The 14666-nt window shown below is 36.9% G+C and overlaps 1 long non-coding RNA gene across 1 annotated transcript in view; it reads right to left on the reverse strand.

Annotated features, from left to right (window-relative positions):
• Positions 1-13813, reverse strand: part of LOC107200704 — a 35861-nt gene extending 22048 nt beyond the window's left edge. The window contains exons 1-3 of the long non-coding RNA XR_001519718.1: positions 13725-13813; positions 8790-8906; positions 4224-4293 (exon numbers count right to left, since the gene is read on the reverse strand). This is a non-coding gene — a long non-coding RNA (uncharacterized LOC107200704). The remainder of the gene's footprint in view (positions 1-4223; positions 4294-8789; positions 8907-13724) is intronic.
• Between the last annotated feature and the right edge of the window lie 853 nt (positions 13814-14666).

Raw genomic sequence — 14666 nt, forward strand, 5'->3', positions numbered from 1 at the left:
AGATAAGTGGGCCACTGAAATGTCTGGTTATTAGCTACCTTGAAAGGTCAATATTAGCATCAACAGAATGAAGTGGAATTTCAGTTGCATGACCATGGGTTTGAAACATGAGTGGTCAACATTAAAGAAAATGATCAAGAGTTGATCTTCTTAGAAAGAATAAATGAAAATGAATCTGTTCATGCTACAATTCAATTAAAAAAAACAGTAGAAATGAGTAGGTGTTTAAACAGCTGTTCATCCAAAATGTTCTGTCTGTGAAGTGATAGAAATGAATACAGTTCAGCATACACAGAGAACAAAGATCAATTCAGCAATATATTTACATAATGCTCAGAAATGTTCATTTCCCAGAGCCAAAAACAACTGTGAGCAACACCTGCTGGAGGGAGGGAGGGCAAAAAGAGTTTACACTGGAAGAAAACCTGCTTGGTGATGTTTGAGAACATTCTACCTACATAGAGAGACCAGAGGGGGAAAAAAAAGAAAAAGGAAAAGATCATGCAGTGATTTAAAACTGTAATAAATCCTTCCTGTATGTAGAAGTGCAAAGAGTCATTTAGAAACAGAAGAAAGGCAAATTTGATAGTAATGGTCATAAATTAAAGGACAAGCTGCTGAACCAGATGATTTGCAAAAGAATTTCGGAACTGTTGCAATGCATAGTGTTTGTTCAGGTCAAAATACAGTCTTCATAGTGATATTGCCTATTCCTGATTAGACCTTCCTCTTGCCCATATTGTGCCACCATATGAGGAATCCTGCAAATTACATTCATCTTTCTCCTACTATCTTAGGACCTGTCTGTCTCTGAGACTGGGTGATCATGGAAGCAGAATTTAAATTGCCAGTAGAGTTACATTTGACTCCACAAGAGGGAGAACTCCTCTGCCTGATGATATCAGGAGAAAGAGCCTGTTGTTTTTAGACCTTCTGCTTGGAGCAGTAGAACCAGAGCGCTGTGTATATGCCTGGCCACAGCAAAAGTCCTGAGATGTACAGGCTTAACTCGAGTGTAAAGTGTCAGCTACATATTCTGAATAATATGTATGTACAACAACCTGCTGCAGGTCCAGTGAAGATGAGGTTAAAGTTGAAACATTTCTCTTTCTTTATAGGATTGTCTTGGTGTCTGTAGCAGCAGGCAGACTTTTTTTCATTCTGGCTGTTTCCAATATGTAACAGCATGAATGAAAAGGATTGAGGACATCCTTCTCAGAATTCCCACATCAAGCATAAATAATAAATGAGCTAATCATAGCTAACAGATAATAAATTAGCTATTTTATGGAAATGAAAAAAATTGTTCTGCTTGAATGTCTGAGTAGTTTTCCATCCTTGTACTCCCCTTTTTTCTTCTCTATCTTTTTGTCAGATAAAACTTGTGAAACATCCAAGTCTCTCTGCTATTTGGTAGTGAAGAAGTATTTATAAATACACTCTTTGGAAACTACAATATTGATATCAGTTGCCTGTTGACCTGCTGCCATTATGATATCAGTACATGGGCAGCTATGGACTTTGTTCTGTAGTTGTTATTTTTCCCTATCACTGTTGAATTAATTTCTACTTTAACTACCTTCTAGAGTGATCCCCAAACTCTGCTCACTTAGTGGAATACCAAGCCAGCCTTACCTACTATCTCAGCTTATGATATTTCATCTGCTGCCAGTAATTCTCTCAATACATCAAGGTACTCTTAATCAGCCCCTCCCAGTAATATCTGTGAGTAAACAATGGGCAAAAAGTAGGCAAGATATCTGTAAGAACTAGGCAGCAAAATGTAGCAAGTGGAGAAGGGTATGCAGATTTCATATTCTTTTCTTTGTTTTCCTTTCTTTACTCTCAGACAGAGTACCTGCATTAGTTGTAGTGCTTGCTACAAATCCAGATGGTAAACAGAGGGGAAGAGTATAGGGATGCTTCCCAGTTTTGTATGTTTGAGGTCAGGAAGGCCAAGATGCAGCTGGAGCTGAACTTAGCAGGGGATGCAAAGAGAAATAAAAGCTGCAGGTGTGTCTTCCAGAAAAGGAATCTCAAAGAAATCCCGACCCTGGAAAGGTTCTAGATCAGCTTGCATGGTGGTCTGAGCAACCTGATCCAGTTGAAGATATCCCTGACCATGGCAGGGTGGCAGGACTCTTCAAAGGTCCTTTCCAACCCAAATTATTCTATGATTCTATGAGTCTGAGTCTATGATTCTTCATTGTGGCTAAATTTCAGAGTGGTGCACAGGGTGTGCTGAGCTCCTGCACTGTAAATTTTTTTTGTCCTGTTGATATCTATGGCAAAATATTATTTCGTTCCAGGTTAAAGGATGGGGACTGACAGCTCAGCCTCCTGTGTGACTGGGAAGATGTATTAGCACAGGCCAGGGTGGCACAGTGCAGTCCCCTGAATACAGCACAGACAATCCATTTCTGCTAATGGTTCAGAGCAGCGTGCTTTTGCAAAATCAGTTCCCTGAAAACAGGACATAGGACAGTAGATTTTCACAGTGAATCATCTTCATGTCTTCAATACCCATGGCTCAAGCCATGCTGGTTTTCAGCTACTCTGTGGCTCTACCACATTGCTTTGGTAGAACAAAATAGGCTGTAACACAAACATGGGCACTAGGAAATAATCATTTGGGAATGATTTCTGTGTCCAGTAATGGCATAATATATATTTCTCACCCCTAAGTGATCTGTAGGGCACTGTCAGAGAAATGCTGTGCTCTGGCTGAGCACAGACATCAGAGCAGTCCTGTGGTGGTGCCAGGGAGAGGATAAATGACAGTGGCTGGAGCACAGCTGAAGATGACAGCCAGGTAGAGAGGGAAATAGCATTGCTGAGGACATGAGGAGGGGCACAAGCAGCTTTCTGCACAAATGGGATCCTTCTGATCCTTCGGCCAGAACAGGAATATTCACACTGACATCTACCAGGATATAAATAATCCTTATAAAGTGGCTGCTGCATTGATAGACTGGAGGCTGTCAGTCTTTAAGTGATGTGAGCTATGCACTTCTGCTGCTCTCTCTGCAGGAGCCAGCATGGCTAGGCAGTGCCTGTGGGGAACAAGGCAGGACAGCAGCTGGTATTCAAGCTCTCAAATTAATAAACCTAAAAAAAACCCCCTGAGATATAATACAGCAGTGTTGATTATTTTCTGTCAGGCCTTTTAATTTCTCTGTTTATTCTTTAGTTGCATTTCAAACCTTCCACTGCAATAATGAGGCATGGAAAGGGCATTTGTTCAGGTAGGTTTGTTCTTTTATTAGATACTTTTTGGTTTTAAAAGGAGAAAACACTATAGAATCAAAAGATTAAAGTTAGGGTTTCACCACAAATATGGAGCAGTTTAAAGCAGAAATGCACTTAACAGCTGCAGAGGTGATATGGAACAAGGGAAGAAATCAGCAGCTGGTGTGGAAGGACAACATCAACCTTTCTGCAACAGCTGTGCCAGCAGACAGCCCACAAAAATTTTAGAATGCCATATACCTGTTTTTTAGCTTTTTCCTTTCATATACCAACAGTTTACTTCTTTTTATTTTGTTTTGCTTCTCCCCTACTCTTCCTTTCCTTATGATTTCACTGCCATAAGTAGAATTCACATGAGACTGATTTTACTTTGTACAGAAGTATTAAGGACAGTGATTTCTTCTCATTGCCTCCTTTTTCCCCTCCGCCCCCTCAAGATTTGCTTTAATGACTTGTCCTAATTAAATTTGAAACAATTCTTTATTATGTTCCCAGATTTTCTGTGGTGTGATCATTTAACCTGTAAATTATAATTGCAGATTTGGTACCCATGCAGACTGATTATTTTAATTGGTACATGCTACCTCCCTTTTTGCTTTTATTATATTTTTGCACTCAAAGAAGCCAAGACAGTTACATTTTAGAAATAAACAGGATACAAAAAAATAATATGTTTGTCTTTCAAGTGCTTATTGCTTTCATATAATATCATTAACTATTAAAAAGAGAATGTGCTGAGTACTATCTGAGTGTGGTAAGAGTTAGACCACAGTTTGAAATAAAAACAATATTTCTGAGCACATTAAAAATGGACCAAAATTCAAACCAATGTTCGTGAGGTCAAAATGTTACCTGAAAACTTGACCAAATATATTTTCAAAAGCAGCTCTGCCTTGCTGTTGCATTGATCAATCTATTGATTTTCACTGAAAAGATGAGCTATGGATGGTACAGGCCTTCTTTCAGTAACTTACCTTCCTTACAGTCTTCCATGTAATGAAGAGAACTGTTCAAGATCTGAGCTAACGATTTTGTAGGAATGTCCTGCAAAGCAGAGAAAAAGTCAAAACAAATTGATCTGAGTTTGGTCTAGCAAGGAAAGAATGTGAAGGAAAGTGAAAGAAGGCTCTGAAACAGTCAAAATAGGCTGGTTGAAAAACACCATTAAAATTGCCACTTCTTTTTCATAAAAATTATGCTTCTGTAAAAAGCGTCAGACATGAAAAATTAATCAAGTAATCTTCACAGAAATAGGATAAAATTTTAATTAGTGAGCATTTAGGATTTTTTTTTCCTTTCATTCAGTATGAACTTGGGTAAATGGGTAGAAGAAAAGTTACTGAATTAAAAGATTATTTTAAGATCTGATATTTTTTAATTACCAGCACATCACTGATGCTGGGTAAAAATAAGAGCCCATTTTCATCTGCTATAAATGGCAGAAATTAATACAAACTGACATTACTCTCTTGCCACCAAATAGTCTGTAAAACCAAGCCACAAGGATTTAATTTATAACATTTTTTTGCTTTGTCTTTGGTTGCTTGTTGTACCTCTTGTGCTTTACCATTTCACTCACAATAGCACTTAGATACCAGCTTAAAGGTTTTTAAATGTTATTGACTTTGTGTCTGTATCTTTATTGACCCATCTGATTTAATTCCAAACTTTTTTCTTTATCAGACCTAGCCTGACAATTTTGCTCTGCATTGTCATTCCTGAGGGTGCTTTACGTTTGTCTGTTCTCAGTTTTAGGAGATGCAGATTTGTCAATGGAATGGAAAGGACTTCTATGACCCTTGCCAACACATTCTTTCCAGCATCAAGTTTTTCTTATTTAGTTCTGTGTAGATTTGATTCAGATGTGGCTTTTCTTCCTTAGAATGAGAGAATCAGAATAATTTATATCACAGTTAGAAAACACCTTTATATCATCAAGTCCAACTGTTAATCCAGCATTACAAAGTACACCATTGAGCCCTGTCCCTAACAATGTCTACCATCTTTGAAATGACTCCAGGGATGGTGACTCCCCCACCTCCCTGGGCAGTCTGTTCCATCTTCATCAAATTAAAATGCAATGCATAAAATACATAAAATGATAAAAGAAGATAAATGAGAACTACACTACTATAATATGTATATTAGATGTGTAGTACAAATATGTACTGTTTCTGTAAAAGAGAATGCATTTTATAAATAAAATGCAGAAATGCATTTCAGCTACTGCTGTTGAGCAAGACATTTAATCCTATGGGTGAAATAGTTCTTGGTACCAGCATTAGCCCTGCCCTATGGCTGTCTAATGTAGTGTATTCACAGGCTAGTACAGCTTTCTCAGTGCAATCATAACAGAGACATTCTGTAACTCATCCAGCAGAGCCCAACAAAGCAGCACTATGTTCTCCCTTCCACAACTCCCTTTCTGTGCAGCTATTCTCCCTTCTTAGGAAGCTTGTAAGGAAGCTTTACCTGTTTCTCCTACCATTCCCATCTTGGTTTCCCAATTCCTCCTTGCCCTGATTCCTGTCAGCTATCACATCATTCTGTGTATTTCAGCTGTATTTCAGCCTTCCTCTTCCCTTTCACCCAGTCTTGCTAGTAAGTTCTGTGGGATGTGGGCGTTCAGGGTTTGCACATAGTGTTGCACTTGTGATTGTTGCAAGTCTATTGTTTACATTGTAGGCAGCCTTCTTAAGCTATTTGCAAATTCAAAATTCACTATATTGTTGCATATTCACAAACTTTCAGCTAAAAAGCATTCCTGGCTTGTTGTAAGAATCAATTTACAACACAGAAATAAGAAATCACCTCAATAAAGCGAATTGTTTCCACTGGTGATCCAGCTACTTTAAAAGGATAGAGACCCTGTTCTATCATAGAATATAGACACATTGTCTAGATTAATTTCAAGCTGTGATAGTATAAACTGTGTCAAGCTTTTCACAATGGGTAATGTGCTAAAAAAAAAAGAATCAGAGAGAGGAGTGAAACTTGCTGAAAAATTTATTTTAGCTGTTTTTACCTAAGGAGCGGCCATGTCCTAAATAAAGCAATGCTGTGGAGGGGGTTTCCTACAACCACTGGCACACAACAGAAAGTTCCTTTTGCAACCAAAGAGAGCCATTGCTGGGACCAGATGAAAGGGAAGCAATGGCAGCCTGGAGAGGTGGAAGGGGAAAAGCACAGCTTCCAGGGAAGAAGGGGACACAGAGCTAGCAGGTCCTCAAAAGTGAGTCACAGCCATACCAGCCCTTTGCTGGAAATGGGTGGGTATCCCAGTCCAGATGAGAGCATTCAGAATGGATTTACACTCTAAGGAGAGTTATGTTATTTAAAATGAAGTAAAATACTAAGCAATGAAGCCGAACTTGTGCTAATGAATGGTAAAAAATGTCTGAGGAGGGCCTGATACCCATTTGTCCACAGTACAGTTTCCTTCAGAAAGAAGTAGGCTGCTAGGTCATGGAGCTTGGTTTACTGGTTGTATTGATGCTGGCTTACTCAACTAATTAAAATCCTCATTAGTGATCTTAACTGAAAATCTGCTATTTTCAGGTCAGGCTTCTGCCTGCATTCATTTGTCTGATCCTGGGGTTAAAGCACATGGACTCAATAGCAGAAAATAACTCTTCCCAGCTACCTCACTCTCTTCTGGTGCGTCCTTGACAAGACACTTGATCTGTTTGACTTTCTTTGCCAGGCTGTAAATGTGAAGGCAAGAAATTCCCACTTGTCAGACACACAGAAGCTAATTTCTTAGCCTTTGAAAAACAAGGTGTCTGATGAAAAGGTAGCAGTTGTATTTATTCTGTCACCGACATTAGTCTGAGCAGTGTGTGAGCAGTGTGTGAACACAAACAGGCTGACTGGCTAAGTACTCTGAAGACTTTGTGCTGCAGCAGACCTTAAGCTGTTTACACACAAGTGGCAAAGCTGTCTGAAAACCCGTGACTGAGATACCCAGTGATATTATTGTTGTGTGCAGGCAATACAGACTTGCTTGGTTAAACAGGGAATGAAGGATTTGCACACAGAAGTGTGCAAGACTGTATATAAACACTGTTGAAAGTCAAGTACTTAGTCATCAGCTTCCCCTAAAGCACACTGACGAAATAAGTTTTCCATGGCTGATTATGTCCTTTAAGGTCTGAACAGCCTTTTGTTCTTAGGTAATCAATTCACAGTACAGTGTGACTGCAGTGCACTTTTAAAAGGAATATTCTGAGCCACATATACTAAATACAACTGCCAATTCATGCTGATTGAAATAATAAACGCCTGTAAAAGCTGAATGTAGCTACAGAAAACAAAAATGTACACTAGAGTTTATGCCCTCAACCTCCTCCTCATTCTCTCATGAACAAAGATTAAACTGGGTCTAAGGACATTTGAAAGTTTTGTTTCTGTGGTGAAAATCTTACCGTGTTATCTTGTCACCCAGGATGTTTTGCAGTTTGTTTCACCCATGTTTGAATGTGTAGTCCACAGATGCAAACACGTAAAACAAAATAGTGAAGAAATCTTTCCTTATTTTTCAAGTACTGTATGTCTGTAATGTACAACATCTCTTTAAACATTGCTGATTAATACTTCATTTTCTACTTTAGAGTTATTGATAATTATTGTTAATTAATAATGGCAAAATGCTAGTGCAAATTGCACTTCTCTGAAAAATTAATTTTTAACATTAATTGCTTTACTGGAGAATTTAATCATACTCTCAGCTAATAACAAAACTATATGCTTTCTGTTGTTTTTCTAAACATAGGAAAAAAGCTCTTTTCCAGATGACAAATCTTAATACTTTATAAGCTTATAAGGGGTAGTCTGGAATGAAATAATTTTTTTACATCCCATGTAGGATATAATGACCCAGACATATTCTGAAAAATTATTTCATATTCTGAATGATGATTTCATAGGCCAAAGAGAAATATCACTCAGGGAGGTGGTGGCTTTTGAACACGGTGGAGATTGGGGGCTAGTGTGGGAGGGAGAGCCTCTGCAGGTGTGTTCTTGGGGACTGCCTGTTTTCAGAGATTTCATCTTCAAAAAGCACTAAGAATTTATCTCACATTATATTTTGTATTGAATATATGCCATCAGCTTTACAAATGGCTTTCCACAATATATGTCTCTACTGGGAAGGAATGAAACAATTCTGGTACAACCAGCTGGAAGGTATAGAAAACACTGTGGGAAGTTTTGTCATGAAAGAAGACATGACTTTAAAACAAAACATTTCTGCTCAATATTTTAAAATCAGGCTATAAAGCACAGGTCACAAGAGCCTTTAACCTTAAATTAGTATTCTCTAAATGCTGAGAACACCAGCACACTATGTCACTATTAAAACCACAGGCTTTTTCATGTTTCCTCTGATTTTGTAGGATGAAAAAAAACTCCAAACCCTAAAGAATTACAAGTACTCATAGCACAACTTCAGTACATTTTCCAATGTTTAATACTAAATAGTATTGATGATATTATTTGCTGTAATACTCATGTTACAAATGTCACAAAGGCCAATTACCTACCTATACTATGTATTTGATGAAACTCTAGAGACTTCCCTCTTGTGGAATCCTTGGTCATGTAGGGACAGAATATACAACTGGAACTTCAGGGAACAAGGATTTGGGGAAAATATTCGGCTGAAAGAGAAGATAACATGAGACAGCTTTATGGGAAACCATGGAGAAGTGGATTGTAAATCATTACCCAGATAGAGGAGGCACAGTTGTCTGGTTATTTAGATCTGGATTCCCTACAGAGAACAGGACAGTGTAGCTGCTCACTTGGACAATATAGACACAATATTTCAGCACTGTCACCAAGAAGAACCATTGGTAGCAGAAGTGAAAAAGGCTGATGAAGATGAGGTTAACAAATGTTAACAGGGTTCATACATACACACTGATCATCATGCTGGACTCTTTCCTAAACAAAAAGATTTAGGGAAAAGGTTAAATGGAACACTAATAGAAAATCCTCCCTCATGGAGTGATTCATAAATAATGTTCTAACTATGGTGCAATGAACGTTCTTGACACATGGTGATGCAGACTGTACAAAAGCTAATCTTAACATAATTTATCTTTTTTTTTTTTTTTTTATGTTAGGACCTGTTCTTTAACAAGCAAGGGCATATTCTTTAGGTTTCTATTATTAACAATATATTTCATTAGACTGACTGCTACAAGTACAGGTCCAAGTCTTGGACATGCACAATGTTGAAATAGCATAGTGGTAGCAGATCTTCAAGCCCTTACACATCCTTCCCACTTGCAATTTCATGTGCTGGAACACACATACAAGCATTGAAAGATGTGTTTAAAAACAATCCTCTTTTGAAATAGGGTTCACCAGATCCTCCCTTGGGGCACAGACCCCACTAAACCCACAAGGAGAGGCATGTTGCCTGTGGCTAAAACAAACTAAATGTATTTAGGCCCTTCATAAGTACAAAACTTAACCAACATCTCTCCACTACCAGTACAACAAATATGTCTTAACACAGAGCAATCAAATCCGATACCTGGGGACCTTTTATCAGGTGCATTGAGTGCTCTCAGGGTAACTATGCAGGTGAAACTAAGAAACTACTGGACACCAGAAAGAATGAACATACACAAGTAAAGGACAGAAGCTCCCCAGTTATCAGGGAGAGAGTATTTCTCAGAAGATAAACACTGCATTTTAAATATCTTAGGCCAGACCCTCAAGGATGCCTACATTTTCCAAAGAAAATCTTGGGTGCTTTCACAAATCTGCTGGATACCAAAACCCATGAATTCAGAGTCAGTGTTTCTGTGAGAGAAAAACCTCCACACCTTCCCCTTGATGTATCTCTTCTTCAGACTCTCTCTTACTCTTCCTTCCTTTAACTTCCCCTTTGAGATGGTCTGAGCACAATTAATGTGATAAGACAATGCACTCAACTTGTACTTAGCTTTGAAGACTTCTGCTTCTATTTCAGACCTGAAAAAGGACTCACATGCCCAAAAACTCATCTAATTTTGCCGGTGATACAAGCTGATCTAATAAAAGATACAGCTTTCAGCAAGAAAATCTGTCTTGATTATGTCTTTAGGCTGTCATAACAACAGCACCATCACCATTATTTTTCATGTGACACAGTCAATCAGTAGATATTTTTTGTCTTTCCATAAGTGATCCATAAAGCTAAAATAAATGAGGCACTGGGTTTTTTTTTAGACTGATGGCTCAGAGAAAGAAGGAGAGAACACTACAAATAATACTCCAACCACCGGAGCCATAATTCAGACAGAAAGTGTGTGTGGGAAAGGAAGGGGCAGAGTTGGGGGAATGTGAATTAAATTCAAAACCACAGTATGGTGATAACAGACAGATATGTTCAGCCAATGACAGCTAAAGGTCAAATAAACTCATGAATTAAATCAATATTTTTTGTGGGAAAATTATAATGTTGAATTAAACTGATTGTTACTCTTAATCAAACACTGAGGTTGAATATTTCTGCTTCCAGTTTTCCTTTTTTTCCTTTTAAAGACTCACATCTATCAGGAGTGTCATTTTGAGAAGAAACAGAAGAGAAAAAAAAAACAGATGTAACAAGAGAAGGAGATAATTTGCCAAACAAATATAGAGCTTAACACTAACATAGAGTGAGATAACATAAGCAAAATAGGGAGTCAGGAGTGTTTGAATAAGCACACTGAGGAAAAGGAAAATGGAGGAAATAAAAGAGATGCAAATATTTTTAATAAAGGTCCAAAAAGGCAAAAAAATTGGTGACTCTTAGAAACATGATGTAGATCAAAAGTACCTGTGAAGAGACAGAGGGGAATGATACACAGCTTAATCAACAAGAGAGGAAGATGATTCCTGTGGCAGCATTGTAACTTCCATAAAAAACCATACAGCAAAAAGAAACATAACCAATAGCTTTACTAATTATGCATCAGAAACAAATTCAAGAAAGCTGATTTTTGTCCACTGTTTTCTCATAATTTCTGTTATAGAATGTTAAAGTTTAATCTCAAACTACAGCATTTATTATAAAACAGCTTCTAAACATGATAACTGTTTCATATATTCAGATTAGTTTACTTTATTAAATGCCTGATCTGCTAAAAGTAATGCAAACACTGTCATATCAAACTTTTTTTCATTGACTACTGTATTGCTTTCAGGGAGTAACAGCAACTTGTTTCCAAGTACATATTTCCTTGAAAAAGATGTCTATTTAAAGAAATGAGTGGGGTGATTTTCACATATATTTTCAGACTTCCAGCTTGGATCCATCAGAGTTTTAGTCATACAATCATTCTTCAGCCTTCTCTAAGGACAGTCATAACAACCAGACATCTGAATTGCAGCATAGGAATTTATCTCTACTGAGTTTCATCTTCTACCCAGGAGTAATTACACTCAATTGTCAGTGTTATAAAATGTGGATAAGTCAAGAATGCTTGCTGTAATGCTCCATAAAGACGTGGAACTCTCAACAAAAGCTTTGAGATGTGCTTTACCTATTGTATCCAGTCTTTGCTCCTCCTCAGGGTGTTTAAGACATAAGTCCTGAGCTGCTCCACACCATCTGAGCAGCAGCAAGGGTGTTTTGAAAAAAGCACTGAACTGAGCAGTGAGAACATAGTATGGGGACAAAATACTCCACATTAGCTTTCCTCTGCAAGATAATTCTCCTCAGCTACCCTGTTGGGGTTTCCTTTCACTGTTTCAAGTACAGTGACCTCTTTCTTTGATCATGTTCCTTCTCATGCTATTACTTTGGACTATGAGGAGCTTACTTTCTTTTCTCATTTATATTTCAAAATACAAATCATGCTTACTAACTCTCTTGCATCCCATTTACTTTTTAAAAGTTTACATTTTTTCTGTTTTAAAAAAAGAGAAAGACCACATAAAAAACATTCAAAATACCTCAACCTTAATGTCATGTGTCCGATTCTCCTGGGAGAATTGGAGAGGTCCTTCTGAAATGTACAGAACTGAGCTAGCCACACCAGTGGGTTAATATAAACCACTCAGTTGGTTTTTTTTGTCTCAAGAGACTAAACAGTTGCTAAAGATAGAGGTAAGTTGCAGAAAAATAACTAATTTCCTAAAATAATGTTGTTATTTCTTGCATTCTGGTCTTTCTCTACTAATAGTCTATTTATGTATTTTCCATAAGAATTCCTGTTGGATTTTCTGGTCATGCTTTTTATTTTCTGCTCATATAATCATATTAATGAATTTCTTGGGCAGCAGCTTTCCTTCTCAAGAATGAGGTGTCAACTGAGTTCATTTGTAATCTGAAATATTTGCACCTAGCAACCAAGCTTAAAAAATACTGTATTCAAATTCCAAACTGTGTATTCATTACTTCCAGAATACAGCAATCTATCAGCTTTTTCAGAAGTGGAAAAGCTGATTGCATGATGTCAATTTAAAACAAAACTATTTTGATACATTTTGTATTTAAATTCAGACAATTTTTTACAAACTTTTCATGTCAAGTAGTCTCAGAAAAAAAAAAAAAAAAGAAGAAAAAGAAAACTAAATAAAAAAAGAAAATATCCATTTTTTTGCTTTTTAGTACCTCTGTTAACACTGAACATCTACATGCTGGACAGTTTTGTAATTTAATATTTATAGAAATGAAAGTAAAATTTAACTGTTCTGCCAATACAGTAAACTTAGTGTGCATTTATTTTTATAATCATTTATATCTTTAAACTGTGACATATGACCAAAATAATTCAGGTCAGGCATCATGGTAAAATCCTTTATTAGCTAAATTAGCTTTATTAGCTAAAAACTCATTTATGTATGAGCTCTTTCCTGATTGACACACATTAAAGCAATTAATGTGCAACACCATTTCTCCTTGCTCATTGAATTTCTCGTTTGTAGTAAGATAACTGTGCTTAGGTAACCAAGCCACAATAGTGAATTCCCTGTTTTTAACAAAAAAAACAACAAAACAGATGTAGGTTTTGAGGTTTTTTGCAAGTAGTATCTGTTCAAACAGTAATAACGTGGCCTCTGATGAAAAGACCATTACACTAAGTCTGTGATTTGCAGTGGAAACCTACTGCAAGTACAAGAGGAAAAAAAAAAAATACTCTGCATCTATGTACTCTCAAAATTCATCACTTTCTATTCTAAACTGAACTATTAGCAATACTTGGAGAAGAGACTTCTAAGTTACAGCTTTCCTACCTTCATTTTGATGAATTTGTTGGCAGGAACAGGAGTCTTACATAAAAATAAGGCTTGTGGACTAAAACAGGAAAACATTTGCACCACCAGCATATTTAGGTATTAGCATTTGCACATTTGCCATTCCATTCCTGTCTCTAACCATGAGCAAACCTTGCAACAATGCTTTCACCAATTAGATTATATTTCTTATTTGAAATAAAACTTATGATTAGGCTTTGTTGATGGGTGCAGACAGTTCACCATTATCGGGTTCTTACCTGTGTGTGACTTTTTCACTAGAAGAGTGTTGTGCTTCTGCTAATAAAGTCTTCTGGAGAGCAGTGCTTAGACACAGTCATTTATCCAACTGTTCTGCTTTCAGACCTGAGCAGAATTAAAATCTCACCACAGAGACTATGAGCAGAGCAAACACAGAGCAGTTACCACCTGCCTCTCTGGAGATAGCATCTTACTTTTCTACGGTGACAGGAGATGTTTTATGCAATATTCATGTTTGGGGCTTCCCCCCTCATTTGGCAATAAAATAATATAAATATAAATATAATATAAAAATAATAAAAAATATAATATTTTATGTGTAATAGGAAAATAGGAGGAAAATAAGAATGTAGTCAAATTAAATTGTAACTTCAATAAGGACATCAATATGCTTGTAACTTCAATATGCTTGTACAAGCATAATTAAAAAGTAAGGCTCTTGATGCCAATAAAGCTGATAAGATGGAGAATCCTTGCAAAAATGTAGTTGCTTAGACTAGTAAATGTGATATAGACTTAGTTCTTATAACACTGCTCAATTTTACACAAATGAATGAAGTCCTAGCAATATTTTTCACCTTCAGTCCACGCTTTGTATCATATGCACTTACCATCTGATTGAATAAACAGTTTAATTTATATATTAGTGGTAGTAAGTTTTGGTATGAAGGTAAAATTTGCCACTAAAATGAGCTTGAATGTAACTTTTTCCCCATTGATCTCTGCTCCAATTTGATATCTCTTTTCAACAGATGGCATTTTTAGAAAACAACCAGATTTCAGCTGTTTCTACCAAAAGAAGATCTGGATTCAATGGGGAAAAAAGGGTTTTGCTAAATGCCCGTCACTACCAACTCCAGATCTCGTAATTTAAGCGGAACGGTTGACTTGGATGAAACAGCAAATTGATTTACAGGCAAGAAAGAATTCTCACAAATCCC

This window comes from Parus major, chromosome 2 (genome assembly GCF_001522545.3).
Source record: "Parus major isolate Abel chromosome 2, Parus_major1.1, whole genome shotgun sequence".
NCBI lineage: Eukaryota > Metazoa > Chordata > Aves > Passeriformes > Paridae > Parus > Parus major.